The sequence below is a fragment of the Papaver somniferum genome, unplaced genomic scaffold (genome assembly GCF_003573695.1).
Source record: "Papaver somniferum cultivar HN1 unplaced genomic scaffold, ASM357369v1 unplaced-scaffold_85, whole genome shotgun sequence".
Classification (NCBI taxonomy): domain Eukaryota; kingdom Viridiplantae; phylum Streptophyta; class Magnoliopsida; order Ranunculales; family Papaveraceae; genus Papaver; species Papaver somniferum.
This window is the reverse complement of record NW_020651526.1, coordinates 377,769-394,830: the sequence shown is the minus strand read 5'-3', so window position 1 is coordinate 394,830 and position 17,062 is coordinate 377,769.

Genomic DNA, 17,062 nt, shown 5'->3' with positions numbered 1-17,062 from the left:
AGCCATTATAAATAAGGACATAGTTCTTCACCTAGGAAAGTTTTTTTTTTTTGTTGAAAGAGTAGTTGTTTATTAGAAAGGGATTTCTCTGGGGTATGAACGCCCCACCGAGTCATTCATTACAATTACAGTAAGAAATTCTGGAAATGTGTGGTCCTAGATGTGTGTGACTACCATTCATCTTCTATGTAGTTGTATATCCGCTGCATAGTTCACCAATGCATCCGCAGCCCGGTTTGCTTCTCTATAGATATGGGTTAGTGTGTATGCCGCAATTTGCTGTAGATTTTTTTGGATTTATCCTAGCATGTTTTGAATGATCCATTGGGTGTTGGTTGTGTTACTATCTCTATAGATGAACTACACTAATACCTCTGAATCTGTCTCGAAGCATATATGCGTTCATTCCTGAGCCACTACTTTTTTTGTTGCTTCTAGCATTGCCAAAGTTTCTTCCACCAAAGCCGGTACTGCACCTATGGGAGAAGCCATTGACATTACCACTTGAATTTGAGAGTTTCTGCAAATCCATCCCACTCCTGATGCTTCTGGCAGCCCATTTGGATTTTTTATACTTGCCTCGTCAGTGTTTATCTTGAGCCATGATTTAGATGGTATCTCCCACCTAATCCATAAAACCTTCTTGTTTGCATGTTATGTTGATTGTCCATGTTGGTGGTATTGAGTGTGAGTTTCTTAATCTGAGCCTAACTATATTCTTGGTATAGAACCAATCCAATCTAGAATATTTGGTGAGCTGTTTGAGATATTTTCTTGTATACTCGAGCATTTCTTGCCAGCCAAATGTTCCAGATGGTAAAGCAGCATAGACTGAAACTCCCGTCCGTTATATCTGGGAATTTCATGAACTCTATAAAACTTTTTGGAGGTTGTACTCGTATTTTGTTACAGGTATTTCTATTGCCTCGCTGCTGTCCCTGTTGAACCTCGTGACCATCTGTAGGTGATAACCCTTGTTGGTGATAGATTCTATTCTATTATGGATGTGGTGAGAGATTCAGTATATTATATGGGTTGTTTCCATTGAGACCTATGAAGCTATTGAGGTGAGCACACATGAGTTCCCAAGTTTATTTTGCTATAGAGCATTCAAACAGACAGCGGTGAGGTGTTTCAAATTGAGATGTGCATATCGAAAAGGTTCTGGTGGTGATGATTTTTCCGATGTGTAGTATCTCAAACGTAGGAATACCTTTTTGACTGCCTTTCCACAAGAAAAGACAATTTTCTTGGGGGCAATTAGCTTTCCATATCCTTTTGGAGTCATGGATGTTGTATTGATTCATTGAAGACGCGGATTGAGTTTGCAGGTCTGGTGTAGGTGCCATCAAAACTGTATATCCACTCTTAACAGTGTAATTGCCTGATCTTGTATGAGGCCAAACTCTTTTGTCTTGTATTGGTGGATTTGGGATGTGTATTCCTTTGACCGAGTTCTTGAGAGGTGGTGGGAAAAGAGAATCTACAAGTTCTAGTTTCCAAAAAAAGGCATACTGATCAATTAAAGTACTTACCAAGTCATTGGCCAATGTTCCCGTCATTGAGATGTTCCTGTGGAAAGGGATTCAGTTATCTTTTATTGTTGTAGACTGTATGTCGCCAATCTGAATAACGCTATTTTCCTGTACAAAAAGAGCAACCTTATGTATGTTTTTCCAAGCAGCACTTCCTGCTAATGGAGGTGCTTGAGAAATTGGAAATAATGGTTTGTTTGCCAGATATTTTGCACTGTAAATGCTATTGCAAATTGTCCATGGATTAGCATGTAGTTGCCAAAAACTTTTCCCCAACAAAGCGTAATTGTCTTTTTTTGCTATTCCTTATCCCTAGACCTCCTCTTCGCCTCGGCATGTTTGCTTTGTCCCATCCAAAGCTATGTAGTTTCCTTGTATTCTTGTCGTGGCCCCATATGAAGTTTCTTGCTATGCTTTCCATCTTTTTATGCACATGACATGGAAACAGATGGGTCATCATTAGATGATTTGTTGTAGGTATTAGTGAAATGTTTATGAGCATCCATCTACCATCTTGGTTCAAACATTTAGCCATCCATCCTATGGATTTCCTTTCTAATCTTTGAAGTAACTGAGAAAAAATTTGTGACAAGTTCCTTCCCTGTTTAAACTGCACTCCTAGAAATTTTGGTGGGTTATGTGTGGTTTGAATGTTGAATATGTTCGCAAGCCAAGTTTTTGTGTCTGGGTGGGTGATGGGGTGGTGAATTAGTATTGAGTTTTGGTTGTTGATTTTTTGGCTTGCGGATGTTGAATAGGAGTAAGGAGTTGTTTTAGCTTGTCACATGTAGGTTGATCAGCTGAGCATGTAATGAGAAGATCATCTGCGTATATTAAATGGAGGATGGTGGAGCTTTCGTAGAAATGATCAGTCCCTTCATCTTCTTTTGTGACTGTAAACGTGCCAGATTGGACGACAGAATCTCTGCACATAAAATAAAGATATATGGAGATAGGGGGCTACCCTATCTCAATCCTCTCTGAGGTTAAATTAATCCATGCGGCCTTCCATTTATATTCACTGAATATGTAACAGTTGATAAGCATAGTATTATATACTCAATGAACTTAGATGGGAACCAAAAGGTGCAAAGAGTCTGTTTAACAAAACCCTGGTCAATGCTGTCATAAGCCTTCTGGATGTCTAGTTTGAGAGCAATTTTGGGATGTTTTGTTGGTGGTGATGTCATGATGTGATGGAATATTTCAGTGGACATGGAAATATTGTCATGTATGGCTCTATTGGGTATGAAGGCACTTTGGAATGGACTGACCATGAATGGCATTAATGGTCAAATTTTGTCCACAAGTAGTTTTGAGATGATTTTGTACATAACGTTGCAAATCCCAATTGGTCTGAAATGGTTTGGTTTTTTTGGGTTTTCAGTTTTTGGTAGCAACCTGATTGTGGTATGGTTAAAAGGTTTATCTAGTTCCACATTGTCAAAGAGGTTATGCACTAGATAAATGATTTGAGGACTTGTAGTGTCCCAATAAACCTTAAAAAACTTACTCGTGTACCCATACGGTCCTGGTGCTTTTCCTGATCCAAAACCAAGCAGTGCTTTGTGAATTTCCTCCGTTGTGGGGCAATGTCATAAGAGATCTGCATTAGTTAATAGTTAATCTTGAAGAGAACCCATTAAAAAGTTCCATGTCTAGAATTGTTGGAGGTGTTGTGTATTGTTGTTCAAAGTAGTTCACAAAGGTATATGCAATTTACCGCTTATTGTGTATCAACATTTCGTTGTCATCTTGTATCTGGTGAATGTGATTGAATCTTCTGTGGATAGTTGCTTTGGTGTGAAAAAAGGTTATATTGAGGTCTCCATTATTCAGCCAGTCTATCCTTGATCTTTTCCTCCAATATGTATCGTGGCAGTGTTGTAGTATTAGAAGCGAGTTGCGAGTCTCATTTTCCAGTTGAAGCCAAAACAAAAGCTCTGTCCGTACAGTGGTTGCGCATTTGGATTAGACCAGTTGGATTTCAAATTTCGCATCTTTTATTAGTTGTGGGAGTTGGACAAACGTTTACTTATGCCATCTTTATAATTCCCGAGCCGTGTTCTCCATTTTAACCTGAAGGTTACGTGCCAAGTTCTCTTCACTTCTTTCCCGCCATGCAGCTAGAACCACTTCCTTCATGTGTGTATGTAAGAACCACAAATTCTCCATACGAAAATTTGTTGTTGTTGTTCTGGAAATATATTCTCTTGTAAAATTAATGGAGCATGCGATCTGATTCAATTCTAGGTAGGTGACGTAGAATTGCACATGGGTGTAACTTTATCTATTGTTTTGTAGCCAAACCCCTATCTAATCTTTCCATTAAGAAGATTGTATCAGTCTTCTTATTTGCCCATGTATACTGGTCACCTTGAAATCCCATATCTATAAGAGTATTTATGTTGATGAAATTGTTGAAGTGCTTGACTTGGTTATTGGTTACAGGCCTGCCTCCTTTCTTCTCATGTTGGGCGATGACTTCATTGAAATCCCCCATGAGTAACCAAGGAAGCGTTGGGTTTTTTATGCATTGATTGAAGTTCTGCCAAAGGTATCATCTTGCAGCTGATTGTGGAGGGCCATACACGCCAGTGAAAAACCATGGTTGTTTTGTTTGAGTTTGCAACGGAACAATGTAAGCTTGCAAAATACTTTGGTTAGCAACTAAAATTTAGTCATTCAGGTGGGATGTCGACATCAAGCAGAGGCCACCTTTATGTCCGTTATAGGGTACAGAAAAAGAACCTTGAAATCCTAGAGTAGTTTGCAAAAAATACATATGGGAGGTAGTTGCTGATAAAAACACTAGGTCTAGTTTGAAATTGCGTGTATACTATCGCAGTTTCTGTCAGGGGTGTGTGCATCCTCTGGCAGTTCCAAACCAAGTAGCTCATACTTTTCGCGAGTGTTGGTCAAAACCAACAACTCGCAATAAATTTGATCCTTCCACTGTTGCAATCTCATCATCGAGAGAAAGCTTCCAAGCAGGTTGGTTGTCCCTGGCATCTCTGTTGTTTCCTTTGTTCCTAGAAGGTGGTGTAACTTATTTTACATAATGAAGTGGTGTGCCATTGGTGGTGTTGGTATAATTTTGCTGGTGTATTTGAGAAGGCCTAGTTGATCTTGGTTTCCTGCATCGTTTCGTTGGAATTTCAAAATCCGATGGATTCATTCTTTCTGTGTGCTATTCCAAGTATGCAATGGAGACATATTTTCTTACTTTTGGAGCCAGTGCTGGAGATGCAAAGTTCGGTGTATTTGGGAGGTTATGATGTTCTGGTAGTTTCTCTTATATGTGTGTAGTGGCCTGAGTGCCTATTGATTCTCTTCTGGTTTTTCATTGTGTGTCACAATTACTTCAGGATTTCCATTGATGTTGTAGACTAGCATTTTTACCTTTGCATCTTTACGCTGCAAGAAAGTTGTTAGTATTTTTGTGTTCGCCGTGTGTGAAAAAAGCCAACATCCTGTTCATGCAAGACTGGGAATCAAAGCTCTGTTTTGGGTCAATAATCTTTTACTTTGTTCGGTTTTCTTTGCTTAACGCTGCATTTTGGGTTTCACCTTCAGTGACTCTCTCTTTCCCTTTGATACGTTGCTCTTGTTGTGCTTTGTTGGTGCCAACGTGTTCTACCACATGCGTAGTAAAACTGGTTGTATTCTTTTGTGGCATTATTGATGTGGTTATTGTGGGTCCCATATGCTGAGATTTTTCTCCAACATTCCTGACACATATAGAATTCTTTTCTGGTGTAGTTTCATGGGCATTTTATTTGTTGGTCTGAGTTTGCGGATGTACAGTCTGGCTTGTCTCAGTTTCTTTAGGAGAAGTGGTCTGCTTTTTCACGGAGTTCCAAGTTAACCCGCGCCTGGTCATCTCCTCAGCGAAATGAGTTGGGAATTTATTTGTTCTCGCTGAATCGGTAACCCTAACTGAGTTTGCATTACCATTGTTTGGTTTGTTTCCTTCGTCTTTCTTTGGTTGCATATGATGTGGTTGGTCCTAATCTGTTGCTTGAGCTTCGCCATTGATGATTCGAGAGGATAGATATGTTGACGTTTAACCATATAAGAATTGTTGTCCTCCGTTTGCATGCATGAGACTTAGTCACCGAGATTTAGTAAAGGAAGCCTTCGTCTTTGCTTTCAACCTGCCATATGTATAGTTTGAGAACTGATTGTGCTTCATGGCTTGTTCGATACCCAAAAAATTAGTACAGTCCATGGAAGTGTGTCCTAGAAAACCACAGAAAAAACAAAGTAATGGAACATTCTCATAAGAAAACTGAACCCATAAACCTTTGCCTATACTTAATAAAGATCCTGGCATGAATGGTTTGACTAAGTCCACCATAATATATGCTAGTGCAGGAATATTTTGCAGATCCACCTGCAAGACGGTGCCAATCTCAGATTTTTCTATCAGCTTATGAATCGAATTTTCATCGGCCAGATACCTAGGTAGGTTTAAAATTTGTAGCCAGAATGGTGCAAACTTGAAGCATTTTTCTGGGTATCTTTCGAATAGTTCCCAATCTTCGAATAACACCACCATGTTTCCTCCTATCCATGGTTGATTTTCCAGTATGTAGATCTTATCTTCCTTGTGCTCCATAGAAATCTGAAACACCTGGTGTGTAGAGCTGGTTTCCATATGGTGAAACTTTAATGGGAACCATGTTTTTGAGATTGCTTTTTTGAGAGTATTAATAAATTATGAGTATCGAGACGGATCATCGATTACAGAAAACTAAATCAAAGACAAATTAAGAACACAAGAACTTAACGTGGTTCGGCACTAACGCCTACGTCCACGGACAGAAACCCCGTAGGGTGAATTAGATTATTGATCTCCAGAGTTTTTGTGATTCTGGGATGTTTACATTTGATTTAGTTATTCCTATTTATAAATGATAGGATACTAAACCTAGGTAAAACTAGTCTACCTAGAATACAGGAGTTACAACTTGCTTGATCCTATATTCTAGTAGGTGACCTGTTGTAGTTATCTTTGATCAAGTCTTGAATCAAGTCCACGGTAATTTGCTTTAAAGCTAGAGTTTATCCACTTTTGTAGCTAGCTGGTGAATTTCCTCGGTCCTTCACTGCATGGTAACCTCGGATCTTGTATAGGAGCAGATATTCCAACACCCCCCCTCAAGTTGGAACACGGAAATTTTTTGAAGTGTCCAACTTGAACAATCTTGAGTAGAAATGTAGATTCTCGTAGCATAAACTTCAATTAAGGTCTTGTAATATGGACTAGGTACCATGAAGGTCATTGAATCTTCAATCACCAACATTAGTGAAATACAGCAACAAGCAGCAAAGTGGTCTTCACAAGGCACAGATGAGAGAAATGGCTTTAATGGGCTTGGTTTGTTAGATTTCTAACCAAGACAGGACATGATAGACAAACCAACAACTCGGAACAGATGATGGTTGTTTAAGGAAGTTTTCACACATGGAAACTATAGTTTCAGAAGAAAAAAAAATTAATAGCTAAAAACAGTGTGTTGCCGCTCCACAAGTAATATCTCTGTATAGAAAAACAAACAGTCAAACACAACTTGCTATTGAACTGAATGAAAACAAGAATTTGGACACCTTCAAAAGTGAGGTTTAAAAATAACATCATATTCATATAGTATGTAGCCCGATGTGAACGATTTCTTCTAAAAGAAAACAAAGGGAACTGTTTGAGATAAGCCAGCAAACCTATATTGAACCAAAACTGGCAGAAAGTTCCCCAAAACAAAAAAAAAATTGTACTAATCTTTGTTAGCATTGTAGTCTAGCACTTGTAGACGATATTTAAGGAGATGACACTGAACATGGAAATATGTTCAGAAATTGTGAGATATCCAAAATATGGAACGATATATTCGGTAATGAATGGATTTCCGAAAATATTTTTGGATACCAAAGAAAATATTCAGAATAAAGATATCCCTAGAAAACACGAGTTTAGTTTCCAGAAATATAAAAAGTATTTTCACTAAATGAGATTACCAAAAATGGTAAATATAGAATATATGAAAACCATTTCCAAAAAATAAATCAATTGCCATATTTTGGCATGAAATTGGAAGATGGAGATATATTCGTGATTGAATTCTTCTTGGCAAAGAAAAACCAAGGAAAAAAAATACATTACAGAGGATGTATACTTGATCATCCACAATGTGCTTGATTGGAATATCCATAATTACCATAAAAGATTTAAGGTATAGAGTATTAATTGATATTAAGAGAAATGTTTTGCCGTGAACAATAGCAAAATATTGATAGAAGATATCATGTCCACTGTATCGACATGACATACGAAAGAATGGATTAACCCATAGATTATGGGTTTGAACTATTGAATGAAACCAATTGGAGAATCCAACTGTGTACATGAAAAATATTAGGTCTTAATAAAGCAAAACCTCAGTGAAATAAACTTGTTAAAAGCGATCACAAGATATCTGGAAAATGGAATACTCTTTAGAAATGATTGAGTTTCCATGAATCTTGGCGACAAGAGCAGGAAAAGAAAAAAAAAATCTCTTGTGATCCAGGACAACGATAGAAACAATTGTCTTGAAACACAAATAAACAACACGATCTTTTTGATTTAAGGGGTATGCTAGCGATAAACCAAAGAAATGTGTTTTGAGCCTGAAATATGAAACAGGTTTTTGACGTGAACAAAATATCCACAGAGATTTTCCAGTATAATCGGAAAAAAAAAATTGAGAGTCTGATAAACTAGCTAAGAGTCATCAATAGAGAAAAAAAAAAGACTATTGTTTACCATCACAAGATCGTGGTGATGAAGGAAATATTAAAACAAATTTTAGAAAGCGGAAGCGATTCGAGCGGATCTCCCCGCTCTGATACCATAATAAATTATGAGTATCGAGACGGATCATCGATTACAGAAAACTAAATCAAAGACAAATTAAGAACACAAGAACTTAACGTGGTTCGGCACTAACGCCTACGTCCACGGACAGAAACCCCGTAGGGTGAATTAGATTATTGATCTCCAGAGTTTTTGTGATTCTGGGATGTTTACATTTGATTTAGTTATTCCTATTTATAAATGATAGGATACTAAACCTAGGTAAAACTAGTCTACCTAGAATACAGGAGTTACAACTTGCTTGATCCTATATTCTAGTAGGTGACCTGTTGTAGTTATCTTTGATCAAGTCTTGAATCAAGTCCACGGTAATTTGCTTTAAAGCTAGAGTTTATCCTCTTTTGTAGCTAGCTGGTGAATTTCCTCGGTCCTTCACTGCATGGTAACCTCGGATCTTGTATAGGAGCAGATATTCCAACAAGTATAGTAATCAGCGTTTCCTCCTAATACTTTCAGGGCTAGGCAATGTTCATTATGTGTCTGCATGAGTGTCTGCATTCCTTCCGTTAGTTGGAATATTGATGTTTCTGCTTCTTTTTGTTTTTTGAATAAAGATGTTTGTTGGTTTACAGTGGGTGAAGCTTTTGAAGTAGCGGAATGATTTATTCCTTTTTGGATTTTATTATTTGATGGATGATACTTTTGGAAACGTTTTTTCGATGTTGATGTACTCTTGATAAAAGAAGATTCACAAGTCGAACTTGATTTTGTTGAAAAGAAGTTGTTTGAGCATTCTGTATTAAAAGTTTCTCTTTTAAATTCTTCGTTAACATCTTCCTTCTTCTTCTCCTTTTGTAGACTTGGAGAATATGAAGCTTCTGAATTTGTAACGACAGTGGGTGCTCGCTCTTTTCCATGTTCTTTTTCAGTAGAGATTGTGTGTATCAGTGGTTGTGTTTTGGCTTTTTTCGGTGAGTCTTTTAGAGGATTGGTGTATTGGCGCGGTGGATGAGTATCCATTGGTTGGAGCGGGAGGTAGTGAAGTAAGTGGAGGCATAAACAAAGATTTTCAGAAACTACAGCCACCTCAGAGTCAAGGTTGAGCGAAAAAAACACCAATTTGTGTTTCCCAGTTGCAAGCAAATCTTGAGTGAATCAAGAAGGAAATCTAAGCTTATTGGATGTTTGATCGTCACGCCAAAAAACTACAGAGGTGTTGATATGCAAAATCTTTTTTGTTCCTCATTCTGTGGACTTCTTCTTGTACGTCACCTATCTATCTTACCGGTTTGAAATATAGGTTAAATTCACCTAGGAAAGTTGATATATTCAAAATATTTTTAACAGTACCATCTATTAAGCTCTAATTCTTTGTTATGATAACCTCCTATGTCATCAAATTAATAAGCTTTTACCTAACATCATCACGAAAATGTGTTATGTCAAACAGAGACTCCGAAAGAGGACTCTCCGAGATCCAACGACTGAATTCTAGAGTCTGAGGATTTGATGGCTAAATTTTATTCCGTGTTTCCAATTGAGTGATAGTTTCCATCTAGTGTTGCTCTCATTAAAAGGGGAGATTATTATAAAAATAAATAAACACCACGAAAACAAAATGTCAAAAATTGACTAAAATAAAAACTCTTTTATGAAATATACATGAAATGTGATGTATTATACTGGGTTGTGTAATATTTTACGCATGCTATACATGTATAACACAAAAAGTATCGAGAGATATTATACAGACAGAAAAAATTCTCAGGATACACACGGCCCGGGGACCACACCAAGAAACTATAAGGTGGGCTTTGGGTCCCACTAATATGTGTGTAGCCGACTAGAATTTTCAGAATTTTTTTTGTCGGGGACATAAATGATTTCTGAAAAGTAACTTAACTTTTCTAAATATCCAAAAGAATACTTGCACATCTACGGAAGAAAATGCACTTTTTGGATCAGATGTTTTTGTATCCACTACTTGCCATTATTAGGGGCGGTCAACTGAGTGACCCAGCTTATAATTATTTAAATAAATGGTTGTATTTGTCTTTTAACAGTCTACGTACATTATTAGTAAATCTCTCGCAACCCCATCTTCGAATTTCTTTTAGAGCGACCCTCCCATCACGACAACGATTGTACTAGTTTAATTTGTTATGATTATTTGTTTTGGCTAGAAATTTATTTAATTGTATTTATTAAATTGTTATTTTTATTGATGATATATGTTTAGTCTGGGGCTTTTGATATCTCATAGTTTCGATTTATAATTGTTAATTTGAAGATTTATTTATTATAATATTTTAGAATCAATTGAATGTATGAATTGTATAATCATAATTACTGAATTCAATCACTTTGAAAATCAGAAAATAGTGAAAATTTAGCCTCAACATTCTTCGTCTAAGTTTTAATATATTTAGTTTTAAAAATTAGATCTAAAATAATTTTTTATAAGTCTGGACCCAAGTAAGCAATTCAAGGTACGGGAAACGTTCGTGACGGGATGCATATGACCATTATACGGATTCGTAAAAGTCAAATTCGGCTGAAAATACGGTCAACGGTTTGTGATTCGGCAGTAATACGGAACGACATACGTACGTTTATAATTCGTTTTAGAGATATGAATTCGGCATACAAAATTCAGCATATATTAACCTGTTAATAATCATTTTTCAAATAATCTCTCCATAGATACTATAATTTAATAATTAGCATGAACTGTATATATGCTATGTGCATTACAATCAGCAAATAATATGTACGTTGGTGGTATTGGAATTAGATTGGTGTATGTAAAAAATTTTAAGTGAAAAATATAATAAAAAATGATAATATAGTGATGATACGGCAAAGTATTATCCGGACCGTATGATTCTGTAATTTGTAAATACGTGTATAACCCATTTTAAGCTGAAAATTCGTGAATCTAAGTCGGGATTCCAATTATTCGGCCAATACATACGAATTCGCGAATTATACGGGTATAACTCGTGAACTTACTAACTAGGGTCTGAACAACCAAAACATCTGCATCGTATCCACCACAGCAACATCCATTCACATATTCAAAAACAAATAAGGAATCTCAGATTTTAAATACAACAGAACAGTTGAACAACAAAGGTAGAAATTGTACCTGAACAGTTGGATGTTTTTGTACCCACGACTTGAAACTATTGGGGTCAACTGAATGACACAGGTTATAACAGGTGGTATTGTCTTCTAAACGTGGCTATGGATATCTCTTACTAGCAAAAAGAAATTAAGTATTTGGTAGTTTTTGTAACGACTTGGCATTATTTGGGCACTCACTACTGTCCAGTACAGTTTGATATTCTGACGTCAATCGAATCCTATATAAATAGCTTAGTAGAAGTTTCCTCCAAAAATAAAAAATAGACACGCTTTTCTTAGACTCTATCAAGCTCGAAACACTATTACAATTGCAGGATTCTATTCTTCAAAAAAGTACAATGCAGATCATGTATCAGTATCGACGACCTCAATCGAGGCGTGGGAGTCGCCAGCACAATCATCGGCAACTCCGATGCGTGTCGAATCTGCACTTCAAGTGGTGTATGTCTGTGGTGATAAACCTTGTAATGCTGAAGTTCCAAAACAAAACAGTAACCCCTTTTGATACTCATCCCATTTTGATGGGGTTATCCATCTTGGCTCTTCTCACCTCCTTCTTCGTATATTCTGTGTCTCCAAAAAATGTCCCATTCAGGCATATGATGTTTCGGATTCTGCTTGGTTGGCTGATCATATCGGTGTTGCTGTCATTTCTTCTTCCTCGGCCGGTGTATTGGTTGGTTTACCCCATTGTATTCATTTATCTTCTACGTTGTTATTTCTATGAACGCGTTGCTGCTATTAATCAACAGATTCAACCCAATTTGCGTTTGATCAAAGAGCGTTTACCCGGCATCGTTCGCGGTTTCACCAACCGTGATCTTATTATCAACAGCCAGCCACAAGGCCTTCCGGTTTGATTTTCATTTTTCACTCAACTTTAATCGTAACGCTACATAAAACTGACACTCGGTTTACACCGCTTATGTATTTGTACTGTAAAATCAGATACAGTGGGCACCCCGGGATGTATTTGGTTCCCATTGTTTTTTTACTTTTTGTCTCCCATTGTTAGTCTCTCTCTCTCTCTGTTAAAATCTGATAATGTATCAATCTTTGTAACACAATATATTTTCATAAATCAAAGAATTGGGATTCTCTGTTTGAAGTACTCCGATTATATACCGATTTTCATTCGGATGTTGTATATCCATATCCTCATCATTATGCGAAGCAATATAAGATAGATCACCTGAAACTCGATTGTATCCTACTTTGGGTATACAACTTTATTCTCCGGATTCAACGGTGGTATTACCTTAGAGGTATCATTTTTTGTTTATTTTCTATGTTATGTGTTATTTCCTAATCTCTTTTGCGTTTTTTTCATCGAATTCTGGAGTATGGTTGTTGATGGGTTCCTCTTCAATGGAATCAAATCAAGATGACCGGTTACTTTGTAAAAGGGTTTTTTTTTATTGATTTTGCTTCAAATTCCCTAATTTTTACTAATTGAGGTGTGATTGGTTGATGGGTTCTTTACTGTGGAAGCATTACATGGCCAAAACACTATAATCAGGTTACGATTGATTCTATTTTCTTTTTTTTATTGCGGTGTGATTTGTTGATTGATTCCTTTCAGCGAATCAGTTCAAGGAAAGCTTTTCAAAGCCCTAATGGTTAAGCTATTAAACAGTATCAATATAAGTCGTTTTTGGATTTTATGATTTTGGGGGTTTCAATGATTTTGTTGTTTCTTCAATGGGTTCTAGTTCTAACTGATTTGGGTTTCATTTTAGAGGTGGTATAGCTTATTTAAAACACATTGAAGAAGACTAATGGGAACTGAATCGGTTAAGGCAGTTTACAAGACAGAAGAATTGAAAGAAAATGTGCAAAATGGTTAGCAATACCATAACAGGGTTCTTGTTTCTTTCGCTGCTGCTGCTTGTAGCTTCCAGATATGACTGTTGGTGCACAAGCGACCAAATCATTGCTTGGGTTGGGTCCTCAGCCTCTGTGGCTTTCACATCTTTCATGCTCATGATCAGATCAAATCTTCAAAGTTTAAACTAAATTGGAGTTTTATGTTACTGGCAGTTAGTAATTAAACCTCTGCAGATGAAGCTAGTGGTGGTAAAACTCTATACGGTGAAAATCTATTTTGTGCTGTGTTGGTGACTTGGTATGATGTTGATAAGGATTAAGTAGTTTCAGAGAGAGTAAAGTAATTCAGTCGTTTCATCATGCTTTTTGCAAACCATGTTCCGGAAACAGGTTTGTTTTATCTTTTAGTATCCCATTTCCTTATTTGAAAATTTCATTGTTCCTTGCATCGTGTCATTATGTAGAAATCGTTTGTCGAAAACATAGGTGATTAAGTGAAAGCACCATAATAGGTTTTTCGGTGTTTCTATGTTTGAGGCTACATCAGCTCGAGGAAGAAAGCGTAGTACTAGGTTTCATAAGGTTGGAACCTGGAAACTGAAAAGTTGGCTTGGGGCTGTATATTTACACTTTTAGGGTGTAGGCAATAATAATATAGACAGTAATATACGAGATGTCTAAATTCTTAATGGGATGTTGTGATAAGTAGTCACTCCTGTCTCCTGGATTTTGTATGACTCCTGACTTTTTTACTGAATGGGAGCTTTTCATTTCAGTTCTGTCTTTTTCTGTTTTTCGAGTCTATGGTGAGGCTTTTGGTGGTTGCCTGAATTGATATTGTTAACATCTATCCGGTGAAGAATCAAGATTTGGAAAAAAAAAAGTGCTAAATTATTAAGGGAGAGAGGCTAAGTCTTCACAAAGGATGTCGAAATACACGTATGTATGTCTACATTTGACTTTTCCTATGTGGTGCCTGTTTTAAAAAATTTATGCCCGGCCCGAATCTCTCAACTGCCCAGGAACAATGCATCTCCCCATAGTTGCAACAATGACGGAAGTAGAATCACATTCTAGCCAAAACGTGTGAGAGCCACATTAGAAACTTACTTCTAGTGTTCTTATTACGGAGAGGAGCGCGGCTTTGACTGAAATTTGAGTAACAACATAAAATATTTTCTTTTATTTCGTACTTGAAGACATGCAAATTTTATTGAATTTGCAGGGAATGCAAGAGGACTTTGATACATTTGAAGGAGGCCATAAAGATCCTGTTGGTCTTGCTTGCTTTTGGAGGTTGACTCGTGTTTCTTTTAATCTCTTCATGTTCATTTTTTGTTGTTTTTCATATTGTGTTTTGATTAGCACCGCTGCAAGCTTTCTATTCTGTTAAAAAATAATAAAGTTGCAGGATCTGTATTTTTGTGTGTACATTTGTTTTTGTAGGATGTTAATAGGATTTGTTTTTCACAGGCTGACGAAATTTATGGTTGCTTAGAGAGAAATTAGGACATACTGGGAAACTTTTTGTTCGCAGGCAACATCTATCTTGTGTTATTGTAGCTATAGTAACTTCCACCTACCACCATAATATTGTAACTTCTAGAGGTTTTCAGTTTTGAAAAATTTTCTTCATTACTGTTAGATCACATCATGTATCAGTGTTATGTAGGCATATAATTTGACTTCCGCTGCAGGCTAACATAGTAACATGCCTAGGTGTCTGACAAATGGGTACCTTTAAACGATGGTTATCCCAATTAGTCTCAACCATGAAGTTAGAGATCTTATAGTACAAGATGAAAATTGGAAAACTTTTTGCTGAAGACACAATTAGGAGACTAAAATCAATTTATCAATTTAACTAGCCAGGATACAATTAGTTGAACTGACACAAAATTTACAACCATGTCGATCTGCTTATAATTTTGTTTTCAGGGATAAAGATACAACAGATTGTAAAATAAAGGAACAGAGTTTGGAAGAATAATGTAGTCCCGGAGTTAAGTTTGTTTTTATGGAAAATGGTGGTCGATATCCTCCTTTTTAGAGCTAAACCTCATGCTTCTCAGGGCCATATAGATTTAATTGTGGTCTTTAAAATCAACTCTGCCTTGAATCTAGGTTGCATTTATTTGTGAATTGTTATTTTACAAAAGATTTGTAGTCTGCTCTTAATATTCCTTGTCCTAATGTTCGCGATAAATTTTTAAGTTGGGTAGAATCCTGGTTCTGTGACCCCTGGAAAGATTGGATTAAAACTATATTTTTGTATGATCTGAAAATACAAAGAAATTGTTTGCAGGTGGATGCATCTTACATAAGTGAATAAGGTCTTTATGGGTTGGGCTATTGGCATCCTCTTCTCGAGGTTTGTCTTTAACTGATGATGTTAAGATGGGTGCTGGTTTTACCACAGGTCTAAACCCAGCAGAAGCTGTAGGCTTCCAATATGGATTTAAAGAAATTCAGAAAATTGGTGATTGCAATATAGTAGTTCCACAGGTTAAAGGGCAGGTCTTTAGCTGTTCCTGGAGGGAGAGCCGAAGTGATAATGCAAGATGCTAAGATTTCACCCTCTGGGTTCACACTTGTCAATATCTCACACTTGCCATTTTGTCTAGACAGTATATTTATGAAGAAATGTTTTAAGATCTCTATTACTGCTAATAGTTTAGCACATTCTTTGTTGCTACTATGTGGTCCTGAAGCACAAGGGGATTTTAAATTTAACAGGAATTACAATCAACAACAGATATTGAGATCTAATTAACTGTTTGTTTGATTTCATAGTTAGATTGTGAAATTTGTTAAAACAGCGGAGATAGTAAATAGATAGATCTATAAATATGGAATGAGACAGATGTCACATATTGGCATCTGGACGTAGTATATTAAACTAGGCCGACTGTACTCGAACTGGGAGACCGCCTGCCTCGCTGTTGATAATATGGTCACGGCTGGTCAAAAGGCGAACTATGCTAAGAAAGCCCTCCATAATCAGGTTAAGATGGGGTTGAACACGTTGAATGATGCATGATGCCGAGAAAACCCTCCTGAATCCAGTGCAAACTGGGCTGAATCTAAAACAATACAGCCTAGATACTACACGGTATTCATACTAAGTATGTGAATTGTATTGTGATGATTCAAGTACGAAATTCTTGTTTGCGTATTTGGTATGTGGACGGATTTACCTGAGAAGGTATGAAACTCTTGTATGTGTATTTGGTATGTGAATTAAGTTACTTGAGTTGGGTCCGGAACGGTTTTTCACGAACCGGGTTTGTGAACAGCTGGTCAAGGCCAAGATCGGGAATTGTTTTTCACGTATAGAGGTTAAGTTCTAGATTCAGTCACATATGATTTTCATACTCATGAACTAAAACATTTATAACATAAGGAATGCAATCTTTGCAAACGTAGCTTAATGTTCATGAATTGATTCTTGAATAAGTACTTTGTACAATCATGAATCAAGCTGATTTCGATTTAATTGGTTCATATATATTTCTATGAAATGGTGAAAAATTGAACAACTCTATTGAAGTAAAATTAGTTTCATTTGATTATCATTCATTCATGATTGATCTTCATATTTGATCTAGAAGTGTTAGATGAATACTAAGTCAAGAAGTGTTCATGTGGGTAAATACGGTTAACTATTGTTGAGCCAACATGTATACATGTTTGGGTA